The 21,594-nt window shown below is 46.8% G+C and overlaps 1 protein-coding gene across 4 annotated transcripts in view; it reads left to right on the top strand.

The window, feature by feature from the left end:
- PRKAG2 (protein kinase AMP-activated non-catalytic subunit gamma 2) overlaps positions 1–21,594 on the top strand; it is a 568,070-nt gene that overhangs the window by 322,235 nt on the left and 224,241 nt on the right. The gene's annotated exons all lie outside the window — the stretch shown is intronic.

The raw sequence follows: 21,594 nt of genomic DNA, 5'->3' as shown, positions 1-21,594 counted from the left end.
CTAAGAACATTAAAATGTATTACTGGCACGCAAAACCTTAAATCAGAGTAAATGAATGAAGACTTGGCACACCACTTATGAAAGGTTGCCGACCCCTGGGATAGAGGCTTGGACAAAGCATTGGGAGTAAATGAGGTGTGAGTGAGGAGGAGACACTGCAACTTTATGTATAGGAAAAAGGGAAGGCAGTGCAGAGATTCAGGAAGCAGGGAAGATATGCTCCAAGTACTGGGAAAGGGAGATGATTTTGGCAGCTGTGAGGCATGTAGCTGTAAGAAAATAAAATTAAGAAAAAATGGAGATATACCTATCTCATAGAACTGGAAGGGACCCTGAGGTGTCGTTGAGTCCAGCCCCCTGCCTTCACTAGCAGGACCAAGTACTGATTTTGCCCCAGATCCCTAAGTGGCTGCTTCAAAGATTGAACTCACAACCCTGGGTTTAGCAGGCCAGTGCTCAAACCATTGAGCTATCCCTCACCCTGCTTTTGGCTCACCCGCTTTAAGGAAATTGGTGACTGCCTCCCCTCAACCTATCTATCAGTTACATCATTGATTGTCAGCTCTCGATACAGCCTGCAGCGTTGTAAATAGATCAGCTCTGTTGCTTTTCTCAAGGAGACAGTTTTCGGCCAAGATGAGGCTAATATCCCTGCCCTTTAAAGGACACCATCTGTTCAGTGAAGGGTTGAACAACACATGCAAAAGATTGAATAGGAGTTTTCCTGCCCTGTCAAACTCCGTAAGTGCCCAACACAGAAGCATCTCGTCTCCTAGTGCCATTGTAGGGAGCACAAATAGGGAGTGCTGTCTCATTCCAAGGCAATGGGTCCCAACTATTCATTTGGAAATCCACCAGCTAAATCTAAACTTCTGCCTGCTAGGCTGCTGTATGTTCCTCACCTCTGTATCTGGGCTGTGGCCTTGAGGTTTGCTTTTGTAACTTTCAAGAGGCATAGGCTGAAACTTAACAAGTTTCCTCAGCATCTCTTTCAGTGTCCTTGACTTCCTTGTGCATTTCCGGCCAACAGAACATATTCATCTCCCACTCAAGGGTCTTACCCACCCACGTGCTCCAGGCATAGGATTGAGTGAGCAAGCCAAAACGCTTCTCTTTGATATCTTCGAGGCACAGGGAGCTGTATTTTTATCTCTTTGGTTCAGTGGTCACACTCCAGGCAATGTAACTGTTCTCCTGTAAGTTCAAAGTGAGGACATTGTTTTAACAGCTGATGGTCCACTACTTCACCATTGGCTATAGCCACCTGATCGTAGGTTTGGCTTAGTGTCTGGTTGTCTCTCTGTTGCTTATGAAATCCACTTATCTGACTAGGAGCTCTTCATCTAAAGGGTGTGTGTTCAAATTGTTCTTTTGGGAAGGGGGAGGACCCCTTACCTGACAGGAGGCCCCTTCTCTGGGGTACTATGTTTTGCCCAATTCCACCAGTGCCTTTGGCCCCATGGGTTCTTCACCTCTGCAGTCGGGAGGCCTCCCATGGATGGGTGTTGAAGTATGCTAGTGAGTTGGAGAAATTGAGGAGGTTAGATGGTTTAGTGGTTGATATTTTGTTGGTTATTATGGCTAGTTCCAGGGCTAGTAGGATGCCTAGGATTGTTACTGCTAGTATTGCAATTTTGATGTGTAGGGGTATGGTTATTGGGGGTGTTTTTATTGGGGTGATGTTTGAGATAAGTAGTTCGGCGATAATGCTTCCTGCTGCTAGACGGATGATTGAGTTAATAATAATTGGGTTGTTTTCATTAAGTAGAAGCATGGAAGGGTATTATGGCTGTCCTGTTTGTACAAAGATTGTGATACGTAGGCTGTAGACTGCAGTGAAGGAGGTTGCAACTAGCGTTAGGAATAGGGCTGAGGCGTTTGAGTATCATGTGTTTATGGTTTCGGTGATGATGTCTTTGGAATAAAATCCAGTTAGGATTGCCCCACTCTTTTAGATCTTCCCCAAAGTATTTCCAGTCCCTGCCCAGATTTACTGGATATGCCAGGGTAGAAGCTAGTCCTTCAAAGAGGTTTTCAGTAGGTTTTCCCCTGACAATTGACTTCCCTAGTAGGGTAGGGCTATATATCTCCATGTACACACTGGAGGAAGATGTTTCTCCTGGAGGGTCCCCCTTGTCCACCAGCTTCTATCTGGCTGCACCCCGAGTCAACTAGCGCAGTCATCTACCGCATTAATCTGTACCAGGACCAGGGGCGCTAGAAGTGGGAGGGCAGGAGACCATGGACCCATCACTTTTTACCAGCCGTAAGGGCTAGTGATGGGCGGGCAGGAGGCAGAGAGGAGGTAGTGGGGCCTTGTGGGGGGAAGGGGCGGGGCAGTGAGTGGGGCGACGGTTTGGGTGCCAGTGGCCCCCTCCACTTTTAGGGAACTTCTGCCGCTCCTGACTGGGACCAGTATCTTAGCTGGGCCTTGTTTTCAGGTCCTGGAGGCAGCCGTCCAGGCTTGCCCATAATTACACTCCATAAAGGGACAGTCACAGTGGAGGTGACCTCACTGCCTACATGAAAAACAGCGGTGATGGTTGCTGGTTTTTCTCCTGAGAGGAGTTTGGCCTCTGAGGTCAACCTTTTCTGTGGGTTTAGATATTCGCTGGTTTTCTGTTTTCTGTTACCAGTTGATCTAGGGTCCTTCTGTGGCTTTGCTGTGCCCTCTGTCTGTCAGTAATGTTAAGTCTGAGTCTGTGGTCACTGTCAGACCAGCCTCTTTGGCTGGCTGTGTCTAGAGGTAGGCTGATTCCCTGGCCCCAGTATAACTACTCCCCAGTGTCTTGGAAAGGAACCTGTCAGCAATCCATTAATTTTATGGCTTCTGCCAATGTCTCAGGTTGATGCTTCAGCACTCTTTAATGGTATCTCCATGTCTATCATCTTGTTACCTCTGACTGGCTGATGAAGTACATTTTTTTTTTAATAATTCCTTTTAGCAGAACTGGAGCAAGCCTGCCCACATTCTCCACCATCTGTGGAAGGTGACTCTCCTCCAGGGCCGCCCAGAGGATTCAGGAGACCTGGGGCAAAGCAATTTTGGGGGCCCTTTCCATAAAAAAAAAATTGCAATACTATAGAATACCGTATTCTCCTGGGGGCCCCTGTGGGGCTTGGGGAAAATTGCCCCACTTGCCCCCTCCCGGTGGCCCTGGGAAAAATAAACATTTAAAAAACCTTCCGCATCTCAGCATAAACCCAGTTTTGAGAAAATGTCTTTTCAAGTCACCTTTACAAGGTATCACTGGTTCGCAGCATCAGCTAGTGCTAAAAGGTATTAAAGCTCATTAAAAAGGTTGGACAAATATTTTCAGTCAAAACTTTTTTTGGATCGAAAACTAGGGATTTTTAAAAAGCAGAAAAAATCACGGACAATGTCTGCTTTCCTTCAAAATTTGTTGTGGTTTTTTTAATTGAAAAGCTGAAATAAGTCTGTCAAAACCTGAACATGATTTGAGGTTTCAGAAGTGTGTGGCCAAATATTTGCTGCTTGCTGTGTTTGATTGTTTAAAGAAACAATTAAAAAAAATCTGCTTAAAAAAAATCCAAAACTTTTGAATTTTAATGGAGTTAGATGGCTTGCCTCCTTGATCTTCTCGACAAAAGCACACACAACAACAGGCAAACAGACTTTCCTCCCTCCCAGATTTGAAAGTATCTTGTCTCCTTATTGGTCCTGTTGGTCAGGTGTCAGCTAGATTATGTGATCTTCTTAACCCTTTACAGGCAAAAGAGGAATTAACCCTTAACTGTATGTTTATGACACACTCTAAAAGCTTATCAGATGTCACCGCTCTATCTGATGGGGGCTGTAGTAAGCCAAAGTTCTTCTAGCCCTTCTGGAAGGGTTGTGTCTTTGGTCAGAAGGACTTGTCTGCTTGCTGAATCAAAAGAAGGCCCTGAGTCAGTTTAAATGTAGACTTTTTATGCCAAACATCCTTTCTTAGTCAGTTGGTCTCTGGAAAACCTAGTTTGAACCGGTTTATGCAAGCATCCCCAGGCATGGTACCTCTCTGGAGGTCTTTACAACCTGAATGATTCACCTTAAATCACCATCCACTGCTTTTAGTTCCTGGAGGAGCTGTGGTATCATTCCCCCTCACTCTCTCCTCCACGGTCCCAAGTTGCATACAGTCCCTGGCCCACAGTGATACATAAACCATTCATAAGCTTAGTACAGTATGTATCCCCAGAGATACTGCACAAGGTTGCAACATATGTCATAACAACCTAGTATGATATTAGTCTCTTTTGTAGCTACTTCATATTGTTGACACATTCACTTTGAGATTCACTATAATCCCCAGATCCTTTCCAGCAGTACTATTGCCTAGCTAGTTATCCCTATTTTGTAGTTATGCATTTGATTTTTCAATCCTAAGTGTAGTACTTTGCACTTGTTTTTACTAAATTTCATCTGCTGACTTCAGACCAATCCTCGAATTTATCAAGAGTATTTCAAATTCTAATCCTGTCCTCCAAAGTGCTTTCAACCCCTCCCATCCTGGTGTCATCTGCAGATTGCATAAGTGAACTTTCAACTCCATTATCCAATTGATTTATGAAAATATTGAATAGTGCTGGACCCCTGTGGGACCTGCCGGACACATTTCCCCACTTTGAAAGCTATCATTGATAACCATTCCTTGATTACTGTCCTTCAACCAGTTTTTCACCCACTATTTCACCTACCTGCACATGACTGAGCCATAGAAAGCAGGCCAAGCACATACTTGACTAAAATAATGTAGAAATATCTTGTGGTTAATCTGAAGAGCAGAAATACACTATTTTTCTTCTTTGCCCAAGGAGTGACTCAGTTATAGGTCAGAAGGAGGAATTTGCTCATGCCATCCAGCAAAAGTAACAGTTTCAGCCAGGTATCTAGGCCCTGGGACAGAGGCTGGGTGAGAAGCTGAGGGTTAAGGTAAGCAGGCCATATTTAGCAGGTGCCCCCCGTGAGACTGAGCTCAGGCCAGTGAGCCATTCAGGCTAGGCATAAGGAGCATACAGAAGCCTGTGCAGTTACAACAAAAGCTGGGTGATTTTTTTGTTTAATCAAAACAACATTTAAGAAAAAATGGGTAGACAAATGTTGTTTCATTCAACTTTTGTTTTCCACTTAAAGTCTTTAAAAATGGTTTTTATTGAGCTTTTCCTCTCTTGGGCTTTCCTTCTCCACACCTCCTTTTCCCTCTCGGGGCAGGGAGAGAAAAAGGTAAAGAGGGAGAAAAAGGAGGCAGGGTAGAGGGGTAACAACAAATTGAAAACCTTGGAGGCTTTTTTGGTTCTTGTTTCACCAAGAAGCAGAAAAACAAAAACAAACAAACAAATAAAAACCCTGCTAAACATTTCAAATGAAATGAGAATTTTTTAGAATCCCTGACCCATCCTGCTCCTTGTCCCCTGACCACCCCCCCTTTCCTGTTCTCTGACTCCCCCCACCAGAACCTCTGCCCCATCCAAGCCCCCCTCCCTGACTGTCCCCGGGACTCCCTGCCCCTTATCTACCCCCCCCCCCCGGCCCCGGCTGATTACCCCTGCCTCTCAGTGCGCGCATCGAGAAGCAGTCCTGAACAGCGCTGCAGCGCGTGGCTCGGGGGGGTGGGGGTGGGGCTGAGCTCCTCCCCGCTCAGAGCCGCGTGGTAAGGGGAGGAGCCGCTCGGCCCAGAGCTTGCAGCCCCGCCCCCTTACCACACGGCTCTGAGTGGGGCGGAGCTCAGGCCCCCCTGGAGCCACACGGCTGCAGCGCTGTCCAGGACGCGCTGAGGCGCCAGGGGGATGCGGGGGCGAGCCTCAGCCATTCTCGTGGGGGCCCCTGGAGCAAATTGCCCCACTTGTGCCCCCCTCTGGGTGGCCCTGCCCTCACCAGCAGTGCTGCCTAGTGCTCAGGCAGGGGTGTAGCAGGTTGTCGCATCTTGATATCTCTCTCCCTTTCCCTCTATAACACTGTTCTGTGGGGTCTGTCCCTTCATTTGTGGCTCAGTCCTCCATTCAGGTACTGCATGCCAGTCCACTCCTTCTGGGATGTACCAAAAGAATATTGTTTTGGTGCCTGACTGGGCATTGGTGCTTTCTTCTTAGCCCCAGGGCTTGGGGTCTGGATCCTTGTGTATTCAGGATCTTCTCCAGCTGTATTCTCTTCCCCGCTCTCCCCCTGAGGAGTAGACTCATCTGGTTGTCCCGCCTTTAGGAGTTGCTAGAGGAACCCAGTTCCATGCTCTCCACCAGGCTCCAATCCAGGGTCCAACAGTGGTTAACTATGTTCTGTTCCTGGGGGTGCTAAATATCTTCCTTTGTGGAACATTTCCTGCTGGAGTTCCCCATTTTCCCCTCGGATGAAGTAAAGAGGTGACTCAAAAATAGTGTGTGACCTTCCCAGACAGTCACCAGTCTCTCCCTTGCAGGTTTGGTCAGGGCAGTGTGGTCTAATCACAGGCAACAAGAGCTCCTGGGCTCTTGCGTCCCCATTTAAGCTCCGCCTCCGTCTTGTGAAGGCTTTGCAGGTGTAGCCAAGTGGAGCTGGCTAAGCCCAGAGCTGCTCTTAAACCTTCTCTCCCTTCCCCAACAAAATTTAACGGGGAGGGGGGGAAAGAGAGGTTGGCGCACTGTGCATCCTTCTTGTAAGAGACTCCTTTGGGCACAGTAAAAGAATGTAAATGGAATACAAGAAGAGAATCCCATTGCTCCTTTAAGGCAGCTACAACACTTCAGCTGCAGAGCTCTTCAGTTTGCTAACAATTTTCTCTGTTGGTTTTCATGATCTGCTGAGCTGACAATGATTTCAGAAAATGTGCACCAGTGGCTGATCAAGGCCAGTTAGTCTTGCATTACAGAGAATTGCAAGACAGGCTTCTGAGAGGCTGATTGTCATTAGGAATAAAAAGTGGTGATGAACTGCAATGAAATGTATGAAAGCCTTTTCTCCCCACGATTCACTTTTACAGATTCACCTCTGTGCTGCTACCTGGAGCGCACTACAAGCATAAATGCTCTAACTTGAGAGTGTCTTGATCATTAGGAAAAGGATTATTCCCATGTAGCAGTCAAATGAATACCTTCTGTTTAAAGAACTAACTTAGGGCCTGCTCCTGGAAAATAAATTCATGCACAGACCTTTACTACTTAGTCTTGTTGTGACTCTATGCTGGAGTCAGGATCTGTGGGTATAGATCATTTTGCAGGACTTGATCCACAGGTGGTTCTTTGAGTGCTTCTCGTGTCCATTCCAAGTAGGAGTACGCTGCATGCACGATTGTCAGCAGGTTTTTCTCCTACCGGTACGTGTCAGGTCAGCTGTGGAGCCCCCTGGAGTGGCGCCTTCATCGCAGTGTATATAGGTCCCTGCCAACCCACGGCACCCACCACCTCTTCAGTTTCTTTTTACCACCAGTGATGGTCATTGGAGCAGCTCTCTCTCTTGCTTTTGCAAGTGCTTCCCTAGTGGTGGTCTTGTCTATTTGTAAATAGTTGTATAATTGTAGTTTAGTATAAGTTAGGTAAGTTTATGTTGGGGGTCCCTCCCCATAATGCCTTCCTGGATACCGGGGCATGCCTCAGTCTCAGGGCTTCAAGCCATGCGGGTTGTGCCTCAATCCCGTGCCCAAACGGACCCACACGATTCCTGTCTCAAGTGCCTGGTGAAAGTCACCAATCTGACAGGTTCAAAATCTGCAAGGGCTTTAAGCCCAGAACTAAAAAGGAGCGGGACTCTCGGCTGAAAAGACTCCTGATGGAGTGAGCTGTTGGCCCCCAGCTGGCCCAGGTGGTGTTGGACCTGGCACCAGGAACGTCAGTTTGTAATGCCCCTGCCTTGGTGCGGGAGGCTCTGGCGCCAAGGAAAGACTTGTCTAAGGAGCCCCAGCACCGCCATTCCCTGGCACCAAGAACCAGCTCCAATGTGCAGCACTGCTCACAGTCCCTGGTGCTGCATGAGAAGAAAAGGGCGCTCCCCTGCCAAGCCATTGGAGTGAGTGGGCACCAGTGGAATGTGTTCCGCATCAGGACACCCAGCATTGGGGCTGCCTATATTGACATGGTCGACTCGGGCCTCGCAGGGAGCTACTTCGAGTCTGTTGCTGGTGGAATCCCCGGTGTGTGAGGAACTGGAGGAGGATCTGGATCTTCCCTCCACGCCGGACATGTTGGAGGTGGCAAGGGACCTGATTGCCATGACAGCAGTCCCCTTTCCCACCAACCTGCGCACCGGCTCCAGCACCAACAGCGGCACCAGCACTTGTCCGCAACAGGGGCAAGCCCACTACGATGCGGCACTGTTCCCTGTCGCTGCGGCACCATTCTCGGCACCATATAGGTCCGCTCCACCCTGGTCAGGCTCAGATTTGTCTTTGGAGTCGGAGGCTGACTCCTATGGGTCTTAGCAGAGCTGGCTCCAATCCTGGCACCATCCCAGGCAGAATGAGGTGCAACCAGTGCCTGTAATGTCCTGGTCCCCTCAGTGGCAGTGGCCAACTCAGTGGCCCTTTTGGAGACCATGGGCTTATCACTAGGCCCAGGTGCTGGGGCCCAGGGCCATGTTGGTGGGGTCAGAGGCCCATGTGCCTCCATTGGCCTCCTTGGTCACCCAAGAACCCCCTGGGGGTCAGGATGCACAGACTTAGGCCGACAAACCAACAAGGTGGGGCATCAGCACATACCCCAGCACCATAGACACCGTGGCACCGGGTACCACAGCAGCCACCTGCACAACTCAAAGGTGGACATCCAGGCAGTCCCCCGGGAGCCGGAGAGTCAGGGAGACTCCGTGCCATCAAAGGTATTGTCCGTCTCCTCCCCCGATGAGGTGGTGGTGGGGACATCCACCACATTGCCGTCTATGGAAAATAGGGCCATCAGGACCTTCTTAAGTGGGTGGCCCAAAACCTCAGTTTGCAGGCGGAGGAGATCTTGGAGGACACGGATCCGAAGATTGATTCTGGCCCCTAAAGGGCCCTTGAGGGTAGCTTTGCCCCTCATTAAAACAATCCAAAACAATACCAAAGTTTTGTGGCACACTCCCACCTCTATCCTGCCAACAGCCAAGGGGGTAAAGCGAGATACTTTGTGCTGTCCAAAGGGTATGAGTACCTCTTCACCCAGCCCCAGTCTAAGACTCTGGTGGCGGAGGTGGCGAACCATAAGGAGCCGCAGGGGCAACTGGGGCCTACTTCTAAATCCAAAGAAGCCAAGAAGCTGGACCTCTTCAGCTGGAAAGTATACTTCACCAGAGGGTTCCAGCTTCGAAGAGAAAACCAGCATTCTGAGCCACTATGCTTATAAATCCTGGAACACTATGGCAAAATTTCAGGAATTGCTCCCAGTGGACTCTTGCTCCGAGTTCACAGCCGTCTTGGAGGAGGGCAAGGTGGTGGCCAGGACCTCTCTCCAGGCCACCCTGGACTTCGCAGTCTTGGCTACCCACACGATGACCACAGCCATAACCATGAGGTGCAGCTCTTGGCTTTAGGTTTCTGGGCTCCCACACGAGGTCTAAAATACAATCTAGGACCTGCCCTTCGACTGCTTGGTCCTGTTTGCGGAGCAGACAAACTCAAGGCTGCATAGCATTAAGGACTCATGGGCGACCCTCAAGTCCCTGGGAATTCACACACCAGCCCCTCAAAGAAAGCCGTTTAAACCCCAGACTGTCCCGCAATTCTACTCTGCTCCTCATACACAGGATTTTAGTAGAAGGCAGGGCAGGAGTAACAGGAGGCACCCATCGCAGTCCTCCTCCGGCCAGGGTCTGGGCTCAACTAAACAGTATTCGGGTGCAAAGCCAGACTTTTGAAGATGACCTGAGGACAGAGCACCATATCAATGCCCGGATCCCTTCCCTCCCTTTGTGAACTGTCTATCCCATTTCTACTGTGCCTGGTCTGAAATCACCTCAGATCATTGGGTCCTGAGCATGGTAGTACTGGGTTATTCTCTCCAATTCTGTTCCGTCCCACCCGCCTTCCCTGTCCCTCTTTGGGGACCCTTCTCACAAACTTCTTATGCAGAAGGTTCAATAATTCTTGCTACTTGGGGCAGAAGAGAACGTTCCTCTGGAGTTCAGGGGCCAGGAGGTTCTGCTCCCATTAGTTCCTAATCCCCAAGGCCCAGGGTAGGCTCAGGCCCATTCTAGACCTGCGAAACCTCAACAGATATATGAAGAAATGGAAGTTCTGCATGTTCCATCATTCCCTCCCTGGATCCGGGGGACTGGTACGCTATCCTCGACTTGAAAGATGCATACTTCCACATCTCCATAGTCCCGTCCCACAAATGGTTTCTACGATTTGTGGTCAGCGGCCAGTGTTATCAGTTCACGGTCCTCCCATTCGAACTATCGGCGGCCTCTCGGGTGTTCACCAAGTGCATGGCGGTTGTGGCAGCCTTTCTCTGCAGGCACCAGGTGTAAGTCTTTCCATACCTAGATAACTGGCTCATCAAGGGCTGATTTCAAGCCTAGGTGGAGGAACACATGAACTTGGTGTGTGCAACGTTCCTCAGACTTGGTCTCATCCTCAATGTGGCAAAATTGACTCTGACCCCCACTCAGAGAATAGAATTAATCGGGGCCCTCTTGGACTCCACCCATGCCAGGGCATCCGTTCCTGAGTCTCATTTTCTGACCCTAAGTGCTATCATCGAAGGTCTCCATCGGTTCCCCACCATGAGAGCCAGAACTTGCCTAAAATTGCTGGGACATATGGCATCTTGCACATACATAGTGCAGCATGCAAGGCTGCGGCTCTGGCCTCTCCAGGCATGACTGCCTCAGGTGTACAGGCCAAACCGGGACCCTCTGGACAGACTGGTCACACTCCCTCCTCGGTTTCTTGAGTCCTTCTAGTGGTGGATAGAAGCGCAGGTAGTCTGTATGGGAGTACCTTTCTCCAAACCTCAGCTGTCGCTCACTAGACATGGATGCATTGGTGCTGGAGTGAGGAGTGCACCTGGGCGACATCAGGACTCAAGGCCTATGGTCCCAGCCAGAATTATTGCTGCACATCAATGTCAGGGAGCTATGAGCAGTGTGTCTAGCTTGCCAGACATTTCAGGCCCATATTCAGGGCAAATGTGTATCGGTGTTGATGGACAATACCACAGCGCTGTTCTATATAAACAAACAGGGTGATGCTCACTCATCTCCCCTGTGCAAGGAAGCTCTCAAACTGTGGGAATTTTGCATTGCCCACTCGATACAGTTAGAGGCGTTGAACATGCCGGGCTTGCAAAATGAACTAGCCAATCGCCTCAGCAGGTTCTTTCATGGCCACAAATGGTCTCTCTGCCTGGACATCATCAGCAATATCTTCCAGAGGTGGGGCTCTCCCAGATAGATCTGTTCGCGACACAGAGCAACAGGAAGTGCCAGCAGTTCTGCTCCTTCCTGAACCACAGCCCCGGCTCGATCATGGATAACTTTCTCCTGTTGTGGGCAGGAAGACTGCTGTACGCATTCCCACCCTTCCCTGTCATCCACAAAGTTCTTCTCAAGGTCCAGCAGGACAAGGCATCGTTGATTCTCATAGCACCAGCATGGCCCCGCCAACACTGGTTCCCAACACTGTTAGATCTCTTGGTGGGCACACCCATGTCTTTGCCCATGATTCTGGGATGCAGATTCTCATCATGCAGGACCACGGCTACCTTCAGCATCCCAATCTGGAGTCTCTCCACTTCACAGCATGGAAACTTCATGACTGAACTCGTTAGAGCTCCAGTGCTCCGATTCAGTTACAGAGTTTTTTTCTGGGAGTAGAAAACCCTCCACTTGTGCCACTTATCTGGCCAAGTGGGTATGAAAAAGCATGATGTTCCTCAGTGCTATGAGTTGTGCAGGCTGTAAAACAATAGCTGGCCTTTCTAGTTTCCGACCATAATTACTGTCATTAATCTTGCCGTGTAGCCCACCCTGGTGGTGTAGAGACAGAATTAGATGCTCATTTACTATGCAGAATTTCCATCCGCAATATTTAAAACATGACTCACCTTTGTTCTCTGTCACTTTTGTATCATGAATGAGCTGCAGGTGTCTTTCCAAAACCTGACCTCAGATCACAAGGGTAGGAAAATAAAGATCAGATGTGTATGTTATACTGGCTTCATCAGAGTAGCTGCTGATGTTGTCATCCCAGAGGAATCTGGATTCTTTTCTGGAAGCAGGTTAATGTGTGTGAATGTCTCTTTTTCTTTTGGATGGGTTAATTTATTAAAAAGCTCGCATTATTTTCTAAATTAATCTTTACCAAAAGGACTTTATGTTTATAAAGCACTGGCCTGTACTAAACTCATCCTGAGAGGCACTGAGCACCATCAGGTGCGGTGGGGCGGTCAGTATTTGCCAACCCCATGGTTGGACGCTTCCTTAAGGGGCTAGACAGGCTGTACTCATAGGTGCGGCAACCAATCCCCCCCTTGGGACCTCAACCTGGTCCTCTCCAGGCTCCTGAGACCCCCCTTTGAGCCTTTACTAACCTGCTCTTTGCTCTACCTCTCTTGGAAGGTGGCTTTCCTTGTGGCCATAACTTCAGCCAGTAGGATGACTGAACTCAAAGCGTTAACATCTGAGCCCCCTTATACAGTCTTCTATAAAGACAAGGTGCAGTTGCAGCCGCACCTGGCCTTTCTCCCCAAATTAGTTTTGCAGTTCCATGTGAATGAGGAAATTTTCCTGCCAGTGTTCTTCCCAAAGCCACATGCCATTGACAGGGAGCATATGCTCCATTCCATGGACATTAGACGTGCACTGGCTTTTTACATCAAGCGAACAAAGCCGTTTAGAAAGTCAGCGCACTTCTTCATTGGGGGTTTCCTATCTCATCCCAACAAATTTCTTCTTGGATCATGGCCTACACCAGAACGTGCTATGATGGTGCACTCTACAAGAGCGCAGGCTTCATCTACAGCATTCCTAGCGCAGGTCCCCATTCAGGACATCTGCAGGGCGGCGATGTGGTCATCTATCCACATCTTTGTCGTACTATGCCATCACACTGCAGGCTAGGGATGATACTGCATTTGGTAGAGCTGTGCTTCAGTCTGCAACTCGGTGAACTCCGACCCCTCCTCTAGGGAACTGCTTGGGAGTCATCTACTTGAAATTGACATGAGCAAGCACACAAAGAAGAAAGAAAGGTTGCCTACCTTTCATAACTGTTATTCTTCAAGATGTGCTGCTCATGTCCTTTCCAAGACCCACCCGTCTCCCCTCTGTCTGAGTGTTCCGGCAAGAAGGAACTGATGAGGTGGAATGTCGGTAGGGGCCTATATACATCGCCATGAAGGCTCTACTCCAGAGGACTCCACAGCTGACTCAATGGGTACCACTAGGAGAAAAACCTTCCGACAATTGTGCACGCGGCATGCACACACCTACTTCGAATGGACATAAACAACACATCTCAAAGAACAACATTTACGAGAAGGTGAGTAACTGTTTTTTAAGAAAGGTAGGTAACCATTTTTTCTGTAATCTGTAAATTCCATAAATTGGTGCTGCATGTAACATATGCAGTGAGTCACTTCAGCAGGGCCAACCTCAGAATAGATCCTACTTTGTGGGGATGGGGAGACTCCCTTTAGGGGAAGTTCAGCTCGTTAAGGCTCATGAGAGGGCCAGTGTAAATCTTAGCTGCAGGATGCCTATCCTGTGAATATATCTGTGGGGTGTGGAACTCTGAGGACTGCTTAAGAGTCCGCTCTAATGTTTTGTCTCCAACAGACAGGCACAACACCAGAGAGCTTGGTTTATAACTGCGATCACCGTCTGTTAGTCAGCAATGGGATGCAGTTGAGAAAAAGGCTAATATTATTCTGGAGTGTATTCACAGGAGTTGTATGTAAGATATGGGAGGTAATTGTCCTTCTCTACTTGGCACTGCTGAGGCCTCAGCTGGAGTACGTTCCCCGGTTGGGACACACTTTAGGAAGGACGTGGACAAATTGGAGAGAGTCCAGAGGACAGCCACAAAAATGATAAAAGGTTTAAAAAACCTGACCTGTGAGGAAAGGTTAAAAAAACTGGCCATGTTTAGTCTTGAGAAAAGAACATTGAGGGGAGACATAACAATCTTCAAATATGTTTAGGGACATGGGTGGCGGGTATTGTAAGCATGGGTAGGCTGTGCCTTCCCAAACAGCCTAGTGTGGCCCCGCCCACACTCAGCCTGCAGGCCAGGCCTCCTCATGCAGTTCCCAGAGCGCTCTGCTTTGGCTGGCCCAGGCTAGCTCGCCTACCTCCTGCAGGGAGTCAGGGCAGCTGGTGCTGGGGCCACGCTGCCTAGCACATCAGGGCTGGCCACGCTGCCTGGAGCACCGCGGCCGGGAGCACTGCCTGCCTGCGCATGGGGGCTGGCTGCGCTTCCTGGAAGACCATGGCCGGGAGCACTGCCTCCCTGCACATCGGGGCTGGCTACGCTTCCTGGAGCACCATGGCCGGGAGTGCTGCCTCCCAGCGCATCGGGGCTGGCTGCACTTCCTGGAGCACCATGGCCGGGAGCGCTGCCTCCCAGCGCATCGGGGCTGGCTGCGCTTCCTAGCCACCTGGAGCACCGGGGCAGGCTGGAAGCACTGCAGCCTAGAGCCCCCAGCCGCCCATGGTTAGGTCTGTTATAAAATAGTCTGTGATCAATTGTTCTCTATGTCCACTGAAGGTAGGACAAGAAGCAATGGGCTTTTAATTTGCAGCCCGGTAGATTTAAGTTGTGTGTTGGGAAAAACTGTCTAACTATATGGGTAGTTAAGCTCTGGAATGGGCTCCCAAGGGAGGTTGTAGAATCCCTGTCAGTAGAGGCTTTTTAGAGCAAGTTAGATAAACACCTGTCAGGGATGGTCTAGGTTTACATTGTCCTGCCACAGCACCAGGGGCTGGACATGTGGTCCCTTCTAGCTCTAGTTTCTATGATTCTATAATCATTTTTTTAAAACCCCAACATATATGTATATGTGACTTATTTTTGGCAGTGGAGGCTGAATGTTATTTCTGAAAGAGAAGGAAACAAAAGCAGATCCTTGGATATTCAGACCCAGAGAGATGTTGAAACAGAGGGAGGTCAGGTAAAGGAGTATAGACAAGAGAGAATGAGTGTGATTTAAGAGATGGATAAGGAGCATTTGGAGCAACAACACAGAAGGAGGAGAGGTATTTGTTGGGAAGATGCATGAGGGAGATAGATGCACAAACAGAATTTTCCTGAAAGGAGATAAGATTTATGTATTCCTCTGTATAATGATACTTGGTCCTTTTGAAGTGTAAATGAATGAAGCTTCACAATATCCTGTGAGGTAGGGAAATTTTATTTGTATTGCAATAGCACCTAGAGTGCCCAGTCGAGGATTAGGACCCCATCGTGCTAGACACTGTACAGACATATAACAAAAGTTAATAATAGAAAGAAGTATTATTCTTATTTTATAGATGGCGATTCTGAGATTCCATAAAGCTTAGTAAGCCTTGAAAAGTTCTGCTTGCTTGCTTAACCAGGGCCAGTAAATATTTTTTTGGGGACTAGTAAAATATCGTTAGGCTGTTGTTTTTTTCTGTCATCATTATGGTAATGATAAAAGAGAGGCTGTTATATTTTGTGCCTGTGGTGATAGTCATGAAAAGTATCTTGTAAGGTGGGGTCTACCTCGGACCTCTCAAGTCAGAGGTAGAGTTGTGCATAGAACCCAGCCATGACTATCAGTTTCTACTTCCTCCTTCCCCCATACCTTCTCCTCACCCCTTACTTTCTGGTATATAGACTAAATATCTGACTGCCTTTTTAATGAATATATTGAAAGGTAAAAAGGGTGAAGCAGAGATGGCTTGAACATGAAATCACAGTTTGAAGAATGGAGCCTGGGGTTTTATCACACAGAATGCCATAGGATCAAAATGTGTGCTCCAAGAGCCAGTGGCGTTATAGATTTTAATGAATGTCTGAGTTTATGGGCTCATTCCTATTCTCTAGTTCAATGTTGGTCTCTTTCCCCCCACCCACTTTGTAATTTTCAAGGCCTCTGACTTCCTGATGAATAGCTGTTTTAGAAGTTATAATTTCTAAATCAACCTTGTGTTTGCTTTGACCATTGTTTGTTTATAGAACCTTTTCCATGCATCCGTATCATCATGCTTTTGCAAGGAACTAAAAGTACATTAAAAAATTTCACAAACTGAACCACTTCCATAGCCTAAAATCCCACACGCAGATAGCATATATATTATTACATACTTGATTACATTAGAAATCTGTGGTTTTGGATCATCAACTCCCTATTCACGGCTCCAGTGAGCTGTCCAAAAGAACTATTTCACAGCATGTTGTTAAAATAACATGTGTTAGTTTTACTGAATCACCAACCCTAGGAATTTTTTAATTCAGCTACTTTTCACAAGTGTGCTTTCACCTTTATTCCTGTTCAGATTTGAAAAAAGGTCAAGGACTTGTAAGCATAAGAAATTCTGGCAGCCAGGTTTAACTGCTCCAAATTGTCTTGAGTATTTTATTCTTACTGAAGAGTTGTGCTGAAACATAGAGCCTTCAGTCTTTAGAGGTGCAGTAGTGGTCTATGAGATACTGCTGTGCCTTTGGCACTTTTAGTTTGTATGGCAGAATTCTCACTGCAAGCAAAGGTCACAGAACCTTAGTTGGCTTTAAAGACATAGCCAGGCAGTGCATCATGCTACTTTGTAAGTCTATTATATGGCTTCAAACAGATTCTTGCACTCATATGGTTCCTTTTCCTATAGTCCTTACTTTGATGAAGCAATTGGGATGTTAGCCTGAGGAAGGACAGCAGTACTCTCCATCATTTCTTCAAAGATTTTTTATAGAGTCAGAAAACAACCACCATCCCCTGGCATCTTTTCAGGGTAGTGGTGAGGAACCTGCAGGGACATTCAAAATGACAGCACCTGAACCATTCATTTTTTCCTAACAGGCTCCACCATCCCCACAGTTTTCAGTATGAGTAGTGCAACAGAACATACAGAACCATACAGGACTCTGGGAGCAAAATCCTGTCTTTTTATGCTGGAGAAACATCTGAAGAGAAGCAGAATGGTGTGTAACTTCTCCAAGCTGTTCTCCCAGCACACAGCATCATGGCCAAGAGTAAGGGGGAAAGTAGGAGGAATGCATAGTAAAGTGCGGCACACCAAAGCATGCGTCCCAGAGATGCTAGGCCATGCCCCCTTGGAGCCCTGAAGTGTCGGACAGTGCAGTAATAGGTGATATTCTGCCCTGCTGTGAAAGTGCACTAGTGGGGAAGAAGCTTACTGTGCCCTCCACTCCAGATCACCTAAATATCAGAGAGCAAGACTTGGCCTCTACTTTGCATTCTCTCATTCACAGGTTGGGAAGGAATTCAGGATCTAACACTGTATTACATGCGGTGCAGTCTGTGGATTGTAGATGCCAAATCCTTTTGCAGAATCAGAGAAACAGTAAAACCTAAGGGGAGACTAATGGCACATAAACCAAGAATTAGTGTACAGAAGAGCTACGTCAGGAGGTAGGTCTTTGAGATACAGCACAATTCAATTTTATTACAGATTTTTATATGGATTTATTTTCCACACAAATTATTTACCAAAACTCTATACAGCATTACTGCATGTAATACAGTTACAAATAAATAATACATAACCGTAGAACGAGAGGCAAATTTTCAAGGGTAGAGAGAAAAGAGAGAGTACATTTTCAGACTTGAAATGAGAGGGAAAGTCAGATAGATGCAGAGACAAAGGAAGCTTGTTGCAGATGCTGGAAGCCTGAGACAGGAAGGTTCTTGCTCCAGTAGCAGCAGAAGTAGAGTTCGGAGTCAAGGATGGTGCCAGGATTAAGAATGGACGTTGGAAGAAGATGGAAAGTCTGTGTCGAGGAGAGTGATAGAGAAGTTGGGATGATGTAGGATGCCCTGTTTGTCCAAGAGACACGGTTATGACTGGTTGCAGTGGACCTCAAAGAGCTGTTCCAGTAGCCAGGAATGACTGGAGTGTGAGAATGTGCTGCTTTTCCCCTTTGGGTGGCGCATATCTGGCTGTGCCAGTCCTGTGCAATCCAGGGATTCTCTAGCACTTGGTGAATCCTCAGGCAGCCAGTGAAGCTGGTTTGGAGCTGCTTTGCATCAGTGGACTAATGCAAGGCAGCCATCATTGGAGCCCAGAACTGGGCCTTCATGTTGAACATGAAGAAGAATAGGCAACACTGAATAATTTGTATTTATTGAGATAGCAGCCTCTCGTAGGTCAAGAGAGAGCATTGCTTGCTGGGACTTGTACAACCTGCAAAAGGCACCCCATATTAAAAGTTGCATTCTGTCCCATTTCATGCAAATTGTGTGTCCCTGGGGGTCCTGGAAGATGGCTAATGCAGCCTTAGCTGAGCAAAGTTTGGGTGTTTCTGAGCCACTGTCTCACACAGATTACTATTTGGATTCATTTACTAGCTTCAAGAATTGCAGTGGGACTTGGTTTGTATCAGCTGTCACTATAGCAACTCCTCACTTACACCATTCTGTATACTAAAAATAGATCACCTTGATCCCAGGGAAAGAAATCAAGGAAAATCAAAGGGGCCCATGGTATGTGAAAGATGTAGAGTCAAGTGATTAACATCAGGATGGAGCAAAAAGCAGTTTAGCATTTGAAATGTTATAAATAAGCTACACTGTAAAATGAATAGCTGAGAGGAGCCTGTTTAAGTAGGAAACCCCAGCAACATCACTGTGTTCTGAATACAGAGCATAAATCACCTTTTATTGGAGTAAAAAGTTTGCAGTTATTACTGAGCATATGAGGGACACTGATTAATCTGTGGGTGCTGAATAGATTTGTTGAGAGAGATAAAGATCCTATTACTCGAGTAGTCAAATCTGCAGCATTATCAATGGCCCTAGTACCCTCAATATGCTTTTGTGTAACGTAAAGTAAGTTATCACAATCCCTGCTCATGGATGGAATTGACACTTTTATCAATGGGGGCTTGTTACCGGTCTCATCCTGAAAGATGCAAAGTCAAAGGTGCCGAGTATCATCTGTTCCCATTGAAGTGAATGGAAGTTAAGGGTGCTCAATACCTTCCAAGACTTACATCCAGTCTGCTACTGGGAAAGTCCAAATGATATCGGTGGGTTTTTTCCCTTCAGTCCCAGTTAGGTGCTTCAGACTGAATGCAGTATAATAAATCTGGTGCTTGAGGATATTCAGGATGCAGTTCGGTGATTATTTGCTGTGAGGACAAGGTAACACAAAGTACAAACCTTATTCCAAAGTTAAGAGTTTGCAGCATAATCTGGAAGTGTCTTTGATGGATGAATGAAATGACTGGAAGAAAGAGATCATGGACTGTACAGTGGACAGTTGTGGAACCCTTAATGTTGATTTTCAAAGTCACTGGGAAAGGTCCAGAAGACTGGAAGAAAGCAAGTGTTGTGCCAATATTGAAAAAGGGTTAGTGGGATAACCTGGGTAAGTATAGGTCTGTCAGTTTGACATCAGTCCTGGGCAAGTTAATGGAGTGGTTGATACAGGACTCAATAAAGAATTAAGGGAGGGTAGTATAATTAATGCCATTCAACATGGGTTTATGGAAAATAGATCCTGTCAAACTGACTTGGATTTTTTTTTGGGATGAGATTACAGGTTTGATTGATAAAGGTAATAGTGTTGATGTAATATACTTAGGCTTCTGTAAGGCATTTAACTTGAATACTGTGTGACATTTTGATTAAAAAGCTTGAGAGAAATAAAGTTAATATGGCACACATTAAATGATTAAAAGCTGGCTAACTGTGATCGGTCTTAAAATGTAATTATAAACGGGGAAAAATCATCAAACAGGTGTGTTTCTAGCGGGGTCCCACAAGGATCAGTTCTTGGCCGTGTACCATGTAACATCTAGGTCATTAGTGCAAAAAACAAACATAAAAACCATCACAGATAAAATTTGCAGATAACACCAAAATTTAGGGAGAGTAAATAATGAAGACAGTTCACTGACAGGATCTGGATCACTTGGTAAGCTGGGTCAAAGCAAACAGTATTTGTTTTTCATATGGCTAAATGGATTCATCTAGAAACAAAGAATGTAGGGCATACATACAGGGTGTTGGGGCTCTATCCCTGGGAAGCAGTGACTCTAAAAATATTTGGGGCTCATGGTGGATAATCAGCAGAACATGAGCTCTCAGTGCTACACTGGCCAAAAGGGCTAATGAAATCTTTGGAGGCATAAAAGGGGAATCTCGAGTAGGAGTAGAGAGAATATTTTACCTCTGTATTTGGCACTAGTGCGACCGCAGCTAGAATACTGTGTCCAGTTCTGGTGTCAACAGTTCAAGAAGGATGTAAATAAATTGGAAAGCATTGAGAGAAGAACCACGAGAGTGATTAAAGGATTAGAAAACGTGCCTTTTAGTGATAGACTCAAGGAGTTCAATCTGTTTAGCTTAACAAAGAGAAGGTTAAGAGGTGACTTGATTTCAGTCTATAAGTACCCACACGGGAACAAATACTTAATAATGGGCTTGTCAGTCTAGCAGAGAAAGATTTCACATGATCCAATGGGTGGAAGTTGAAGCTAGACAAATTCAGACCGGAAATAAGGCATACATTTTTAACAGAATAATTAACCATTGGAACAGTTTACCAGTGGTTGTGGTGGATTCTTCATCACTCACAATTTTAAAAGCTCTGCTCTAGGAATTATTTTGGGGAAGTTCCATTGCCTGTGCTATACATGAAGTCAGACTAGATGATCATAATGGTCCCTCCTGGACTTTAGATCTGTGAGTGTATGTGACACTCATGAAAGACGTGAAGAAGAGCTCTGTGTTAACACAAAAGCTTGTTTCTCTTTCGAAGAAAAGTTGATCCAATAAAAGATATTACCTCACTCAGCAAGAGTCTCTAATATCCTGGGACCAACATGATTACAACAACACTGCATATAACTCATGAAAGGGTTAATTTAGCTTTCAGATGCTGCTGGAATTGGCATTGTATATTCAGGATATCAGTCAGTATCACTTTCTTTTGATACTAAAGAGCCAGATATATTTTTAAATGGTTTTTCTTGCATCTGCAGTTTGCAAGCACAGTTGAAATTGTACAAAAACATGCAATCCTTAATCAAACTCAAAGCATTACCCACTGAAATGTTCCTGTGGTACAGAGTCCAGTGGATTTGCAGTCGGGATGAATTTGGCTCAGTATATCCACCTGTACTATTGGGAGTCTGGGAAGTGGGCGAGCAAAGCCCGCCCACTGCTATAGGATCCCCCTCCAGCCTAAGAGGAGGACCCACAGGACCACAGAACCCACTGATTACAGGGGACAACTAATAAAAGAACAGGGACAGGAGTGTGGTCAAAGGGTCATAAGAAGGGAACCTGACGGGGACACCGAGCAGAGAACCCCGGACAGCGCCCGCTGCTCCTCGAAGGCATCAAGGTGTATCCACCTGTATCTATTGGGTGTCCGGGAAGTGGGTGGGCGAAGCCCGCCCACTGCTAAAGGATCCTCCCCCAGCCGAAGGGGAGGAACCACAGGGCCACAGAACCCACTGAGTTTGGGGGACAACTAATAAAAGAACAGGGACAGGAGTGAGG

The sequence above is a fragment of the Gopherus flavomarginatus genome, chromosome 2 (assembly GCF_025201925.1).
Source record: "Gopherus flavomarginatus isolate rGopFla2 chromosome 2, rGopFla2.mat.asm, whole genome shotgun sequence".
Taxonomy (NCBI): Eukaryota; Metazoa; Chordata; order Testudines; family Testudinidae; genus Gopherus; species Gopherus flavomarginatus.
This window is presented reverse-complemented; position numbering and strand designations above follow the sequence as displayed.